The 17,554-nt window shown below is 47.4% G+C and overlaps 4 non-coding genes across 4 annotated transcripts; all 4 read left to right on the forward strand.

Moving 5' to 3' along the window:
• The first annotated feature begins 624 nt into the window (after positions 1–624).
• On the forward strand, positions 625–788 carry LOC115036459 (U1 spliceosomal RNA). Its single transcript, XR_003840393.1, has one exon. It is a non-coding gene; the product is annotated as a U1 spliceosomal RNA (small nuclear RNA).
• A 3,234-nt stretch (positions 789–4,022) lies between these two features.
• Positions 4,023–4,186, forward strand: LOC115036472 (U1 spliceosomal RNA). Its single transcript, XR_003840398.1, has one exon. It is a non-coding gene; the product is annotated as a U1 spliceosomal RNA (small nuclear RNA).
• An 8,620-nt stretch (positions 4,187–12,806) lies between these two features.
• On the forward strand, positions 12,807–12,970 carry LOC115036483 (U1 spliceosomal RNA). Its single transcript, XR_003840408.1, has one exon. It is a non-coding gene; the product is annotated as a U1 spliceosomal RNA (small nuclear RNA).
• A 3,232-nt stretch (positions 12,971–16,202) lies between these two features.
• LOC115036484 (U1 spliceosomal RNA) lies at positions 16,203–16,366 on the forward strand. The gene has a single exon (XR_003840409.1). It is a non-coding gene; the product is annotated as a U1 spliceosomal RNA (small nuclear RNA).
• The last annotated feature ends 1,188 nt before the right edge of the window (positions 16,367–17,554 follow it).

Below are 17,554 nucleotides of genomic sequence, written 5' to 3' on the forward strand. Positions count from 1 at the left end.
AATATCAAATCATTACCATCGTGATCATCTTACAACAAAGAGGAAGTGTAAAACAAAAAGTATAGCTTCATACATGTTGGACATAACCCACAACAGGGACACATATGCAGCACGCCCAATGAGATATTATAGCAGAACTACTGATTTTCAACGATGCTCTTATATTTGTCCTTCATTTGCCCCGCTGCCGTTGGAACAGAAATAAGTTTCAAATTGCCGTACATGCGATTCAAAAGTAGATAAAAAAAAAGAAACTTAATTACATGGTACACAGTAAATCTGCTAGTGGAGATGTAATATTATAATCCCGGTCATTTAGGCATTGACAGTCAGCAATTGTTTTGCCAGCATTCCTTGGGGCTTCTTGCCGCTGCAACTGTATTGCTTCTCGCTTAAATTGTTGATTTATACTCCTGGTATTTGTATCATATGGGCGATCAATGTATGATGTTTAAAATGAAAAGGAAAAGACATCCAATTTGTCAACCTGCATTGTCTGTACAGATTGCCCACGCATTCACAGCCCCGGAGGACTCTGGCTTCTCTCATGTTTAAGGTCAGCAGCACCGTGAGTGCAGAAGGTGTGTCGGGGAAAGAGGGCCCGGTCAGTGTGATGAACAAGTCATACTTACCTGGCAGGGGAGATACCGTGATCAAGAAGGTGGTTCACCCAGGGCGAGGCTCAACCATTGCACTCCGGTTGTGCTGACCACTGCGAATTCCCCAAATGTGGGAATCTCGACTGCATCATTTCTGGTAGTGGGGGACTGCGTTCGCGCTCTCCCCTGACACAATGTGAACGACAAATGTGATCCGAACCCAGCAGCGAATCATTTCTCATTACATGTGCTGCTTTATTACGCACATTAGCACTGAGGTTAGCGTGCACCCATGTTGGCGGATGGAGCAAATTTATTGCTGCCGATCCCCAAGGCCCTCGAGCCGGCGGAGGAGGACGGGGTGCCCCCGGCGGACTACCACCCATCCACATCTCGGTAGCCGCGCTCCCCAGCTACAAAGAGATACACAGCTGAAGCTCCAACTTTCACCATCTGCGCCGAGAGATGTGTGGCTTTCTCAATGACGCACCGTATGCCCTTATAGGGATGTGTAGGAAGTTGAAAACGCCACAGATTTATTCTTTTTTCATGTAAACAGGATCCCGCTATTTTACTTTATTAATTGAATTATTGTAAGATTTATTCTAAGTAACATTTGACACAGACATTCAGATCCATTGATCCTGACATCCTCGGGATGTCACGTGACTTAGTTTGTTTACGCCGCCATTTTGGCAGTAAATGGAACAGAAAATAGCTCATGCCGGCGCCGCAGATTTTAAGTATTCTGAATTCACTTCTCACTTTAACTCGGATGAAATTGGCCTTAATAATAATAATAATAACAATCAAAAAACCCCAACACGACATAGATAAAATATTAGCGATGGGCATAATGCCCCCGCGGTGCTATGTACTCATATCTCCGCTGAACAGGACGTCCCTGACCTGCAGTATCCGGACATATAGAACTATTTGATCAACCTTCCCTCCTCCGACACAAGGGACTCCCTAATAGGCTGAACAAAAAGTCCTCTTTTCCCGTACATGTCCACTTTTTACATCCCGCCAGGGGTGTCGGGATTTTTATTCATTGATGATAGCGTCCGCTTTTCCTTCTCTCTCTCTCTCTCTCTCTCTCTCTGTGTGCTCCTTTCCCTCAGGTTGTCATTGTTTTATTTTAGCGTGTGTGACCTAATCCCGGAGAGGCTGACCTGTGGGCGGATCTCCAAAACTCACAACAAGAAAGCAGCTGAAGCGTTCAAGATGACGACGCACGCGCAAACGCACGTTCACAGGTGAACTGCGGGGGAAACAAATAACAATAAAAATGAAATAATAGCAGTTTACCGACCAGGTCGGGACATATGGGAGGCTGAGTGCACCGTGTGCAAAGCTGGTACATACAGTATGTGTCTGTGTCCAATAAAGGTGACGGATTTGACATTTATTTTAGCTCATTTATATATTTCTAAAAAGAATAATAAAGCATGTTCAGCAAACCCTGAGAAGCACATCTGAATTTCTCAATTTTATAATCTAACAAAATCCATACATATGAACTTGAAATATATGAACATTATAAGGAATCTTTGAGTAAACTGCCAACCTTCTACACATCGCTATAAGGGCATACCCAGCGTCGTTCCATTTGCTGCGTCATTGATGACGTCACAGATCTCGGCTCAGAGGGTGTAAGTTGGAGCTTCAGCTGTGTATCCCTTTGTAGCTGGGGAGCGCAGCTACCGGGATATGGATGGGTGGTAGTCCGCCGGGGGCACCCAGTCCTCCTCCGCCGGCCCGAGGGCCTTGGGGACCGTCGGAGGACGAAGGGGACACCCGCCCAGCCAGCCAGCCAGCCAGATCAACCCATCTTGGGTTGCATGTTGGCGGAGGAGCAACGATTTTGCTCTTCCGTCAACATGGGTGCACACTAGCCTAAGTGCTAGTGCGCTAGTGTGCGCAGTAGATCAGCACATGTAATGAGACATGATTCGCTGCTGGGTTGACGTTCGGATCACATTCGTTGTTCACATTCTATCAGGGGAGAGCGCCAACGCAGTCCCCATCGTGAGACAAATCCAAGTCAAGCTCAAAGAAACTTTCATCTTTCATTTCATCTACATTAGGAAATCAAAGAAAATAGTACAAACTCTATGTTTTATCATTTTATCAGCGTTTGCTGGTGGTGGACTCTCCTCATGCGGCGATCCGCCGGGGGCACCCCATCCACCTCCGACAACACTTAAAGCATACTTAGTCCCAAGTGCAGACCACAAAGTGAGACAGCTGCAGTTTACTCACTCCATCTCTTAATACAGGCAATTGGAAAAACTACACATTATTAACAAGGGGAAAAAGTGTGTATCCTCACCCGCGACCTCCACCTGAGTACACAAGATGTGCAGAAATTTTCCCCCGTCCCCCAAAGTATGATCAGCAGCTACGGGTTTGTATGTAAATGTATGTGATAGGTTGAATTTACTCTCACCTCTCTGGAGGACAGCATTTTTGTGTGTGTGTGTGGGGGGGGGTGGCAACAGGGTAAATGTGAAGATCTCACTATCCGCTGCGGAAATCAAACATACACCTTGCTTACTTTCACAATAAATGGCTAATTGCATTTTGCCAACCCAGTCTTTTAACACTGGCTCACTGAAACATACCGTGTACAAATGCACTGCTTTTGGAGCCGCCACCTCCAGCAGGGTCTGATGGGACTCCTCCCTCCACACCCTCCATCGAGGGGCAACGCTCACTATTTGAAATGATTATCTCCTCTGCAAGAGTGTAATCCTCAGTAGGAGACCCCCTGTCTTTTTCCTGTGGAACGTAAACAATATCAAATCATTACCATCGTGATCATCTTACAACAAAGAGGAAGTGTAAAACAAAAAGTATAGCTTCATACATGTTGGACATAACCCACAACAGGGACACATATGCAGCACGCCCAATGAGATATTATAGCAGAACTACTGATTTTCAACGATGCTCTTATATTTGTCCTTCATTTGCCCCGCTGCCGTTGGAACAGAAATAAGTTTCAAATTGCCGTACATGCGATTCAAAAGTAGATAAAAAAAAAGAAACTTAATTACATGGTACACAGTAAATCTGCTAGTGGAGATGTAATATTATAATCCCGGTCATTTAGGCATTGACAGTCAGCAATTGTTTTGCCAGCATTCCTTGGGGCTTCTTGCCGCTGCAACTGTATTGCTTCTCGCTTAAATTGTTGATTTATACTCCTGGTATTTGTATCATATGGGCAATCAATGTATGATGTTTAAAATGAAAAGGAAAAGACATCCAATTTGTCAACCTGCATTGTCTGTACAGATTGCCCACGCATTCACAGCCCCGGAGGACTCTGGCTTCTCTCATGTTTAAGGTCAGCAGCACCGTGAGTGCAGAAGGTGTGTCGGGGAAAGAGGGCCCGGTCAGTGTGATGAACAAGTCATACTTACCTGGCAGGGGAGATACCGTGATCAAGAAGGTGGTTCACCCAGGGCGAGGCTCAACCATTGCACTCCGGTTGTGCTGACCACTGCGAATTCCCCAAATGTGGGAATCTCGACTGCATCATTTCTGGTAGTGGGGGACTGCGTTCGCGCTCTCCCCTGACACAATGTGAACGACAAATGTGATCCGAACCCAGCAGCGAATCATTTCTCATTACATGTGCTGCTTTATTACGCACATTAGCACTGAGGTTAGCGTGCACCCATGTTGGCGGATGGAGCAAATTTATTGCTGCCGATCCCCAAGGCCCTCGAGCCGGCGGAGGAGGACGGGGTGCCCCCGGCGGACTACCACCCATCCACATCTCGGTAGCCGCGCTCCCCAGCTACAAAGAGATACACAGCTGAAGCTCCAACTTTCACCATCTGCGCCGAGAGATGTGTGGCTTTCTCAATGACGCAGCGTATGCCCTTATAGGGATGTGTAGGAAGTTGAAAACGCCACAGATTTATTCTTTTTTCATGTAAACAGGATCCCGCTATTTTACTTTATTAATTGAATTATTGTAAGATTTATTCTAAGTAACATTTGACACAGACATTCAGATCCATTGATCCTGACATCCTCGGGATGTCACGTGACTTAGTTTGTTTACGCCGCCATTTTGGCAGTAAATGGAACAGAAAATAGCTCATGCCGGCGCCGCAGATTTTAAGTATTCTGAATTCACTTCTCACTTTAACTCGGATGAAATTGGCCTTAATAATAATAATAATAACAATCAAAAAACCCCAACACGACATAGATAAAATATTAGCGATGGGCATAATGCCCCCGCGGTGCTATGTACTCATATCTCCGCTGAACAGGACGTCCCTGACCTGCAGTATCCGGACATATAGAACTATTTGATCAACCTTCCCTCCTCCGACACAAGGGACTCCCTAATAGGCTGAACAAAAAGTCCTCTTTTCCCGTACATGTCCACTTTTTACATCCCGCCAGGGGTGTCGGGATTTTTATTCATTGATGATAGCGTCCGCTTTTCCTTCTCTCTCTCTCTCTCTCTCTCTCTGTGTGCTCCTTTCCCTCAGGTTGTCATTGTTTTATTTTAGCGTGTGTGACCTAATCCCGGAGAGGCTGACCTGTGGGCGGATCTCCAAAACTCACAACAAGAAAGCAGCTGAAGCGTTCAAGATGACGACGCACGCGCAAACGCACGTTCACAGGTGAACTGCGGGGGAAACAAATAACAATAAAAATGAAATAATAGCAGTTTACCGACCAGGTCGGGACATATGGGAGGCTGAGTGCACCGTGTGCAAAGCTGGTACATACAGTATGTGTCTGTGTCCAATAAAGGTGACGGATTTGACATTTATTTTAGCTCATTTATATATTTCTAAAAAGAATAATAAAGCATGTTCAGCAAACCCTGAGAAGCACATCTGAATTTCTCAATTTTATAATCTAACAAAATCCATACATATGAACTTGAAATATATGAACATTATAAGGAATCTTTGAGTAAACTGCCAACCTTCTACACATCGCTATAAGGGCATACCCAGCGTCGTTCCATTTGCTGCGTCATTGATGACGTCACAGATCTCGGCTCAGAGGGTGTAAGTTGGAGCTTCAGCTGTGTATCCCTTTGTAGCTGGGGAGCGCAGCTACCGGGATATGGATGGGTGTAGTCCGCCGGGGGCACCCAGTCCTCCTCCGCCGGCCCGAGGGCCTTGGGACTGGGGAGTTTCCCCAAATTAAAGAAATCAGAGTGAATCACACACACACACACACACACAGGAGTGACCACCACCAGGGACCACAGCACACCAAACGAGGGGGGGGACACCACCACCAGTCACCACCACTGGCCTCTGACCCTGGAACAAAAAAAAAGAATCACTACTCAAAAGAAGCCAAAAGTAGTTATAAATTAACCCACTAAATCCAAATACACGACTTAATACAAGAAAACAGAATAGAAATAAATAAACGAAACTAAATAATCAACCCCAAATTAAACCCCATGCATCACTCATACAGGAAATCCTTAAAAGTCAGGTCCAGGCGTCTGCCGTGGACGCGACCAAGTTGGTGCTGGTGACAGTAAGGAGTACAAGGTTGCCTGTCACCGAGCCACAGTCATTAAAATAAGCTGCGCAGTTAAGCCGGAGTCCGAGCCGACACACCACTACAGCCTGCGCAGGAGGCAACACTGCCGAAGTAGGAAAAGCAGCAGGAGAACAGTGCAGCCGAAGGGGACGAAGACAAAGCAGCAAAACTGGGGACAAAGCAGCAACCGGGAGGAGACAAAGCAGCAACCAGGAAGAAACAAAGCAACAGCCGCTCCAGAAGCCAGCGGTGACGGTAGTACTCGTCCGTGGCAGCCTCAGCCAGTTAGGGGGGTCCCTAATAACAGATAGGGTTAGCATGGCTAAGCTACCGATAGGATTGAGTGAGTGGATTAGAGAAGTGACTTACCGGAAGTGCGTCAAATGCTGACACAGAGCTAGAAAGAGAAACCCGCACAGTTAGTCGCCATCCCTCCAGACTCGACAGTCAGCAGAACCTGCAGAGCAAGCAGTGCCGCCGGACTGCTAGCAACACGGCTGACCCGGAAGTGAATCAGGGAGGTGCAGGAAGGGCAAGAGAACGCTGCCTCCTTTAAAGCATGACCAGGTAACGGCCGCCAGGTGTACCTAATTAATCACAGCGCCCTCTATACTGCTACATGAGACGGTGGTGGGAGTTGGCCAGTTGGCTACAACGTCAATTTTACTCGGGTCAGTGGAGACACCCTCACCAGAGATCACATGGCCCAAGTAACTTACTTCCTTTTTGAAGAAGGAACACTTGCTGAGCTTGGCCTTTAAGCCCTCAGCCTGGAGTCTCCCAAGCACCACTTTAAGCCGCTCTAGGTGTTGCTCTACTGAAGAAGAGAACACCACAATGTCGTCTAGATACAGCAAAAGAGACTGGCACTGCTGGTCACCAAAGATGCGCTGCATCAACCTCTGAAAGGTACGGGGGGGCATTGCAAAGACCAAAAGGCATCCTGTTCCATTCGAACAAGCCAAAAGGTGTACAAAAGGCTGTCTTCGCCCGGTCTGCCTCAGTGACTGGCACCTGGTTGTACCCACTGGCAAGGTCCAGGGTAGAAAACCAACAGGCACCAGACAGAGCGTCAAGGGATTCGTCTATACGTGGTAGAGGAAAGGCATCCTTGCGGGTCTTAATATTAAGTTGCCTGTAGTCCACGCACATGCGCAGACTACCATCCTTTTTCCTCACCAGTACAATGGGGGATGCATAGGGACTGCTGCTTTCGCGGATTACCTGTGATGACAGCAGCTGGTTAATGTGTTCTTTCACAACCTCATAGTCTGAGGGTGGAATACGCCTATAGCGTTGCTTGACAGGAATGTCATCAACCAGGGGGATGTCATGCGAGATCAGATCAGTACAACCTAAGTCTCCATCGTGAGAAGCGAAGACACTGCTGTACTCTCCCAGGAGAGACTTTACCTGCTGCTGTTGTCCAGCTGAAAGAGCTGACAAGTCCAGGTCTTCTAGCTGTGATGGTACAGTAGGTGAAGCTGTATGGGAGGACATTGTAGCTACCCCAGTTGGTACCTCTGCAACTCCAGACGGGAGGCTGACAACATTAACAGTGTCCAACGTACCAACCACAATGCGGGGATACAACATCACATCCACAGACCCTACATTTACCACTGGTATGTAAGCTGTACCCCCACTAACCCGAACCAGGGCAGGAGAGGCAAGCAACCCCGCAGGCAAGCCAGAGTCCAAGGGCTCGAACAAAACTGTTGAGCCTGAAAACTGCTCAGAGCAAGTGGCTGCCACGATCTTCATGACACCACCAGGAATCCGCCAAGCTTTATTACCCCTGACTTTCACTCTCCCAGGGGTGTCCTGGGGGGCTGCGGTCATAGCCTGATGGCACCGCTGCAGTGCCTGCAACACAGGCCCTGGTGCCTCAGAGACACAAGGCTGTGAAAACAGTGCTGCACCATGTTGCCCAAAGAGCTCATGGTAGCACTTGCGGATCACATTCATCCCCAACACACCAGGCACTTGAGCGGGCACACCGCCCGGAGGGTCTCTTACGACTAACACTCCGCACCCAGGCATCACTTTGCCGCAAAGTTGCATTTCAAGCTCCAGGTAACCGATATAGGGGATTGCCAAACCGTTAGCAGCTCTAAGCTGTAACCAGTGACATGATCGGAGACGCTCCTGACCCCAAGGCTCAAAATACTGGTGGAAAAAGCTCTCAGAAACAGTGGATACCATGGAACCAGTATCCACTAAGCTAGGGACCTTTATACCACCCATATCCACATCTACATGGGGACAAGCCGAAATTAGCTTAGAAACATCTAAGTTACTTGAAACAACTTGTGAGCCAGTAGCGGCCCCACCCAAACTGTGGCTCTGCAGTTCGGTGGGTGCTAGTTTTCCGACCCCGATGCAGCATGAGGCCGCCTGTCAACATTGGATGGGAGCTGTGAATGAAACCGAGAACGAAAAGGAGCACGCCTACCATCACACTCCCTCGCAAAATGACCGGGCTGATTGCAGCGCCTACATATTACTGGGCCAGTACGAGATGGGCGACTGTGCGGCTGAAAATGCTGCAACTGAGCAATACTTGCAGTGAGCTGATCAAGTTGCCCCTGCTGACGCTTAAGCATTTCCCTCATCTCACACATCTCAGACACTGGGGGTGAAGAGACAGCTTGCTGATGGCCACCCTGAACGCCATACTGGACACCAAACACTGTAGGGACCGAGTAACTGCGGCCCCGCACACCGCCAGGTAGGCCTTCACGCTCCCACCGGATTGCTTCTGCTCGAACCTCAAGCAAGGTGCTGTTAGGTTGTCTGCGCACTAACTGCTTGAGCTCACGCCGCAAGGAACTATCAGAAACATGCTCCGCAAATTGGTCTCGCAGGAGTGTGTCAGCATTCGGCATGTCCATAGGTGCACACTGCTTCACTTTCTCCATGAGGCCCCATTAAAGCGAGGGAAAACGCCTGAAGAGTCTCTCCCTCCTGCTGCTTCCTAGAGAAGAAAGCCGCCTGCAGAGAAACATACGATTCTGCACAACCGTAAAGCTCCTTCAGAATGGCAAACACACTGTCCGGGTTCTCTCTCACTGTGCTAGAGCGATATTTTACTCCTCTCTAGCCCCACCCTCCAGGTGATCAAACAGAAAAAATGCCTGGTCAGCTCGGGACCAAATGCCGAGCCCTCATGCACGCCTGCACTTCCTCAATCCACTCACTCAACCCCATGCCAGTATTACCTCTAAAGACTGGACACTTCCTATCTCGAGGGACAAACACTAACCTCTCTGCTACAGGGACACTAGGACTAGAGGGGGCAATAGATGGCCCAGAAGAGGCAGGCGGTAAGAACTAGGGCCAGCCCTGTTCCTGTCTCAATACGGTCATTATCGGCCTTTAATTGGGCAATTAAGTCTCTAAGTTCCTGTACCTCTTCCGCCATAATGGCAATAACACTTACTGCACTAGGGTTACTAACCAGAGTGCAAAAGCACCCCAAAAGCCTAGTGTGCTTACACTACCCCCTTACCAGAACTGGCACGAAGCTCATCTGGGAACCGCTGCTGCCTTGTCCTCTGTATGCGCTCAGTTTTGCCTACAAAACAGATACTGTTAACACACCAGCACAAACAATAAAACACGGCAAGTACCACGAACACACGTCTCTGCTATTAGAGTAGATCCTGCCGACAACGCCAAGATGTGGCGGCGGGGGCTCGGAGGGGCAATTTAACCCAATACGTTTGACAGAATTACTTGTTGCACGACAACGCCACCCTGGGAATTTCACCCAGAGAGTTTTGATAAGGACACACAGGTACGTTCCACTGAAATGCTGGAGACGTGGTTCGTGGTATTAAACATATAGGTTTTATTGAGAAATCAGTTTAAAAATCAATAAAAATGAGTTATGCACAAAAAGAAAAATAAACTAACCAATCAGGGCAGAGGCTATGTAAAGAGTGACTGGGGAGTTTCCCCAAATTAAAGAAATCAGAGTGAATCACACACACACACACACACACAGGAGTGACCACCACCAGGGACCACAGCACACCAAACGAGGGGGGGACACCACCACCAGTCACCACCACTGGCCTCTGACCCTGGAACAAAAAAAAAAGAATCACTACTCAAAAGAAGCCAAAAGTAGTTATAAATTAACCCACTAAATCCAAATACACGACTTAATACAAGAAAACAGAATAGAAATAAATAAACGAAACTAAATAATCAACCCCAAATTAAACCCCATGCATCACTCATACAGGAAATCCTTAAAAGTCAGGTCCAGGCGTCTGCCGGTGGACGCGACCAAGTTTGGTGCTGGTGACAGTAAGGAGTACAAGGTTGCCTGTCACCGAGCCACAGTCATTAAAATAAGCTGCGCAGTTAAGCCGGAGTCCGAGCCGACACACCACTACAGCCTGCGCAGGAGGCAACACTGCCGAAGTAGGAAAAGCAGCAGGAGAACAGTGCAGCCGAAGGGGACGAAGACAAAGCAGCAAAACTGGGGACAAGCAGCAACCGGGAGGAGACAAAGCAGCAACCAGGAAGAAACAAAGCAACAGCCGCTCCAGAAGCCAGCGGTGACGGTAGTACTCGTCCGTGGCAGCCTCAGCCAGTTAGGGGGGTCCCTAATAACAGAAGGTGACGGATTTGACATTTATTTTAGCTAATTTATATACTTTCTAAAAAGAATAATAAAGCATGTTCAGCAAAACCCTGAGAAGCACATCTGAATTTCTCAATTTTATAATCTAACAAAATCCATACATATGAACTTGAAATATATGAACATTATAAGGAATCTTTGAGTAAACTGCCAACCTTCTACACATCGCTATAAGGGCATACCCTGCGTCGTTCCATTTGCTGCGTCATTGATGACGTCACAGATCTCGGCTCAGAGGGTGTAAGTTGGAGCTTCAGCTGTGTATCCCTTTGTAGCTGGGAGCGCAGCTACCGGGATATGGATGGGTGGTAGTCCGCCGGGGGCACCCAGTCCTCCTCCGCCGGCCCGAGGGCCTTGGGGACCGTCGGAGGACGAAGGGGACACCCGCCCAGCCAGCCAGCCAGCCAGATCAACCCATCTTGGGTTGCATGTTGGCGGAGGAGCAACGATTTTGCTCTTCCGTCAACATGGGTGCACACTAGCCTAAGTGCTAGTGCGCTAGTGTGCGCAGTAGATCAGCACATGTAATGAGACATGATTCGCTGCTGGGTTGACGTTCGGATCACATTCGTTGTTCACATTCTATCAGGGGAGAGCGCCAACGCAGTCCCCATCGTGAGACAAATCCAAGTCAAGCTCAAAGAAACTTTCATCTTTCATTTCATCTACATTAGGAAATCAAAGAAAATAGTACAAACTCTATGTTTTATCATTTTATCAGCGTTTGCTGGTGGTGGACTCTCCTCATGCGGCGATCCGCCGGGGGCACCCCATCCACCTCTGACAACACTTAAAGCATACTTAGTCCCAAGTGCAGACCACAAAGTGAGACAGCTGCAGTTTACTCACTCCATCTCTTAATACAGGCAATTGGAAAAACTACACATTATTAACAAGGGGAAAAAGTGTGTATCCTCACCCGCGACCTCCACCTGAGTACACAAGATGTGCAGAAATTTTCCCCCGTCCCCCAAAGTATGATCAGCAGCTACGGGTTTGTATGTAAATGTATGTGATAGGTTGAATTTACTCTCACCTCTCTGGAGGACAGCATTTTTGTGTGTGTGTGTGGGGGGGGTGGCAACAGGGTACATGTGAAGATCTCACTATCCGCTGCGGAAATCAAACATACACCTTGCTTACTTTCACAATAAATGGCTAATTGCATTTTGCCAACCCAGTCTTTTAACACTGGCTCACTGAAACATACCGTGTACAAATGCACTGCTTTTGGAGCCGCCACCTCCAGCAGGGTCTGATGGGACTCCTCCCTCCACACCCTCCATCGAGGGGCAACGCTCACTATTTGAAATGATTATCTCCTCTGCAAGAGTGTAATCCTCAGTAGGAGACCCCCTGTCTTTTTCCTGTGGAACGCAAACAATATCAAATCATTACCATCGTGATCATCTGACAACAAAGAGGAAGTGTAAAACAAAAAGTATAGCTTCATACATGTTGGACATAACCCACAACAGGGACACATATGCAGCACGCCCAATGAGATATTATAGCAGAACTACTGATTTTCAACGATGCTCTTATATTTGTCCTTCATTTGCCCCGCTGCCGTTGGAACAGAAATAAGTTTCAAATTGCCGTACATGCGATTCAAAAGTAGATAAAAAAAAAGAAACTTAATTACATGGTACACAGTAAATCTGCTAGTGGAGATGTAATATTATAATCCCGGTCATTTAGGCATTGACAGTCAGCAATTGTTTTGCCAGCATTCCTTGGGGCTTCTTGCCGCTGCAACTGTATTGCTTCTCGCTTAAATTGTTGATTTATACTCCTGGTATTTGTATCATATGGGCAATCAATGTATGATGTTTAAAATGAAAAGGAAAAGACATCCAATTTGTCAACCTGCATTGTCTGTACAGATTGCCCACGCATTCACAGCCCCGGAGGACTCTGGCTTCTCTCATGTTTAAGGTCAGCAGCACCGTGAGTGCAGAAGGTGTGTCGGGGAAAGAGGGCCCGGTCAGTGTGATGAACAAGTCATACTTACCTGGCAGGGGAGATACCGTGATCAAGAAGGTGGTTCACCCAGGGCGAGGCTCAACCATTGCACTCCGGTTGTGCTGACCACTGCGAATTCCCCAAATGTGGGAATCTCGACTGCATCATTTCTGGTAGTGGGGGACTGCGTTCGCGCTCTCCCCTGACACAATGTGAACGACAAATGTGATCCGAACCCAGCAGCGAATCATTTCTCATTACATGTGCTGCTTTATTACGCACATTAGCACTGAGGTTAGCGTGCACCCATGTTGGCGGATGGAGCAAATTTATTGCTGCCGATCCCCAAGGCCCTCGAGCCGGCGGAGGAGGACGGGGTGCCCCCGGCGGACTACCACCCATCCACATCTCGGTAGCCGCGCTCCCCAGCTACAAAGAGATACACAGCTGAAGCTCCAACTTTCACCATCTGCGCCGAGAGATGTGTGGCTTTCTCAATGACGCACCGTATGCCCTTATAGGGATGTGTAGGAAGTTGAAAACGCCACAGATTTATTCTTTTTTCATGTAAACAGGATCCCGCTATTTTACTTTATTAATTGAATTATTGTAAGATTTATTCTAAGTAACATTTGACACAGACATTCAGATCCATTGATCCTGACATCCTCGGGATGTCACGTGACTTAGTTTGTTTACGCCGCCATTTTGGCAGTAAATGGAACAGAAAATAGCTCATGCCGGCGCCGCAGATTTTAAGTATTCTGAATTCACTTCTCACTTTAACTCGGATGAAATTGGCCTTAATAATAATAATAATAACAATCAAAAAACCCCAACACGACATAGATAAAATATTAGCGATGGGCATAATGCCCCCGCGGTGCTATGTACTCATATCTCCGCTGAACAGGACGTCCCTGACCTGCAGTATCCGGACATATAGAACTATTTGATCAACCTTCCCTCCTCCGACACAAGGGACTCCCTAATAGGCTGAACAAAAAGTCCTCTTTTCCCGTACATGTCCACTTTTTACATCCCGCCAGGGGTGTCGGGATTTTTATTCATTGATGATAGCGTCCGCTTTTCCTTCTCTCTCTCTCTCTCTCTCTCTCTGTGTGCTCCTTTCCCTCAGGTTGTCATTGTTTTATTTTAGCGTGTGTGACCTAATCCCGGAGAGGCTGACCTGTGGGCGGATCTCCAAAACTCACAACAAGAAAGCAGCTGAAGCGTTCAAGATGACGACGCACGCGCAAACGCACGTTCACAGGTGAACTGCGGGGGAAACAAATAACAATAAAAATGAAATAATAGCAGTTTACCGACCAGGTCGGGACATATGGGAGGCTGAGTGCACCGTGTGCAAAGCTGGTACATACAGTATGTGTCTGTGTCCAATAAAGGTGACGGATTTGACATTTATTTTAGCTCATTTATATATTTCTAAAAAGAATAATAAAGCATGTTCAGCAAACCCTGAGAAGCACATCTGAATTTCTCAATTTTATAATCTAACAAAATCCATACATATGAACTTGAAATATATGAACATTATAAGGAATCTTTGAGTAAACTGCCAACCTTCTACACATCGCTATAAGGGCATACCCAGCGTCGTTCCATTTGCTGCGTCATTGATGACGTCACAGATCTCGGCTCAGAGGGTGTAAGTTGGAGCTTCAGCTGTGTATCCCTTTGTAGCTGGGGAGCGCAGCTACCGGGATATGGATGGGTGGTAGTCCGCCGGGGGCACCCAGTCCTCCTCCGCCGGCCCGAGGGCCTTGGGGACCGTCGGAGGACGAAGGGGACACCCGCCCAGCCAGCCAGCCAGCCAGATCAACCCATCTTGGGTTGCATGTTGGCGGAGGAGCAACGATTTTGCTCTTCCGTCAACATGGGTGCACACTAGCCTAAGTGCTAGTGCGCTAGTGTGCGCAGTAGATCAGCACATGTAATGAGACATGATTCGCTGCTGGGTTGACGTTCGGATCACATTCGTTGTTCACATTCTATCAGGGGAGAGCGCCAACGCAGTCCCCATCGTGAGACAAATCCAAGTCAAGCTCAAAGAAACTTTCATCTTTCATTTCATCTACATTAGGAAATCAAAGAAAATAGTACAAACTCTATGTTTTATCATTTTATCAGCGTTTGCTGGTGGTGGACTCTCCTCATGCGGCGATCCGCCGGGGGCACCCCATCCACCTCCGACAACACTTAAAGCATACTTAGTCCCAAGTGCAGACCACAAAGTGAGACAGCTGCAGTTTACTCACTCCATCTCTTAATACAGGCAATTGGAAAAACTACACATTATTAACAAGGGGAAAAAGTGTGTATCCTCACCCGCGACCTCCACCTGAGTACACAAGATGTGCAGAAATTTTCCCCCGTCCCCCAAAGTATGATCAGCAGCTACGGGTTTGTATGTAAATGTATGTGATAGGTTGAATTTACTCTCACCTCTCTGGAGGACAGCATTTTTGTGTGTGTGTGTGGGGGGGGGTGGCAACAGGGTAAATGTGAAGATCTCACTATCCGCTGCGGAAATCAAACATACACCTTGCTTACTTTCACAATAAATGGCTAATTGCATTTTGCCAACCCAGTCTTTTAACACTGGCTCACTGAAACATACCGTGTACAAATGCACTGCTTTTGGAGCCGCCACCTCCAGCAGGGTCTGATGGGACTCCTCCCTCCACACCCTCCATCGAGGGGCAACGCTCACTATTTGAAATGATTATCTCCTCTGCAAGAGTGCAATCCTCAGTAGGAGACCCCCTGTCTTTTTCCTGTGGAACGTAAACAATATCAAATCATTACCATCGTGATCATCTTACAACAAAGAGGAAGTGTAAAACAAAAAGTATAGCTTCATACATGTTGGACATAACCCACAACAGGGACACATATGCAGCACGCCCAATGAGATATTATAGAAGAACTACTGATTTTCAACGATGCTCTTATATTTGTCTTTCATTTGCCCCGCTGCCGTTGGAACAGAAATAAGTTTCAAATTGCCGTACATGCGATTCAAAAGTAGATAAAAAAAAAGAAACTTAATTACATGGTACACAGTAAATCTGCTAGTGGAGATGTAATATTATAATCCCGGTCATTTAGGCATTGACAGTCAGCAATTGTTTTGCCAGCATTCCTTGGGGCTTCTTGCCGCTGCAACTGTATTGCTTCTCGCTTAAATTGTTGATTTATACTCCTGGTATTTGTATCATATGGGCAATCAATGTATGATGTTTAAAATGAAAAGGAAAAGACATCCAATTTGTCAACCTGCATTGTCTGTACAGATTGCCCACGCATTCACAGCCCCGGAGGACTCTGGCTTCTCTCATGTTTAAGGTCAGCAGCACCGTGAGTGCAGAAGGTGTGTCGGGGAAAGAGGGCCCGGTCAGTGTGATGAACAAGTCATACTTACCTGGCAGGGGAGATACCGTGATCAAGAAGGTGGTTCACCCAGGGCGAGGCTCAACCATTGCACTCCGGTTGTGCTGACCACTGCGAATTCCCCAAATGTGGGAATCTCGACTGCATCATTTCTGGTAGTGGGGGACTGCGTTCGCGCTCTCCCCTGACACAATGTGAACGACAAATGTGATCCGAACCCAGCAGCGAATCATTTCTCATTACATGTGCTGCTTTATTACGCACATTAGCACTGAGGTTAGCGTGCACCCATGTTGGCGGATGGAGCAAATTTATTGCTGCCGATCCCCAAGGCCCTCGAGCCGGCGGAGGAGGACGGGGTGCCCCCGGCGGACTACCACCCATCCACATCTCGGTAGCCGCGCTCCCCAGCTACAAAGAGATACACAGCTGAAGCTCCAACTTTCACCATCTGCGCCGAGAGATGTGTGGCTTTCTCAATGACGCACCGTATGCCCTTATAGGGATGTGTAGGAAGTTGAAAACGCCACAGATTTATTCTTTTTTCATGTAAACAGGATCCCGCTATTTTACTTTATTAATTGAATTATTGTAAGATTTATTCTAAGTAACATTTGACACAGACATTCAGATCCATTGATCCTGACATCCTCGGGATGTCACGTGACTTAGTTTGTTTACGCCGCCATTTTGGCAGTAAATGGAACAGAAAATAGCTCATGCCGGCGCCGCAGATTTTAAGTATTCTGAATTCACTTCTCACTTTAACTCGGATGAAATTGGCCTTAATAATAATAATAATAACAATCAAAAAACCCCAACACGACATAGATAAAATATTAGCGATGGGCATAATGCCCCCGCGGTGCTATGTACTCATATCTCCGCTGAACAGGACGTCCCTGACCTGCAGTATCCGGACATATAGAACTATTTGATCAACCTTCCCTCCTCCGACACAAGGGACTCCCTAATAGGCTGAACAAAAAGTCCTCTTTTCCCGTACATGTCCACTTTTTACATCCCGCCAGGGGTGTCGGGATTTTTATTCATTGATGATAGCGTCCGCTTTTCCTTCTCTCTCTCTCTCTCTCTCTCTCTGTGTGCTCCTTTCCCTCAGGTTGTCATTGTTTTATTTTAGCGTGTGTGACCTAATCCCGGAGAGGCTGACCTGTGGGCGGATCTCCAAAACTCACAACAAGAAAGCAGCTGAAGCGTTCAAGATGACGACGCACGCGCAAACGCACGTTCACAGGTGAACTGCGGGGGAAACAAATAACAATAAAAATGAAATAATAGCAGTTTACCGACCAGGTCGGGACATATGGGAGGCTGAGTGCACCGTGTGCAAAGCTGGTACTTACAGTATGTGTCT

This window comes from Echeneis naucrates, chromosome 22, assembly GCF_900963305.1.
Source record: "Echeneis naucrates chromosome 22, fEcheNa1.1, whole genome shotgun sequence".
In the NCBI taxonomy this organism is placed as follows: Eukaryota; Metazoa; Chordata; class Actinopteri; order Carangiformes; family Echeneidae; genus Echeneis; species Echeneis naucrates.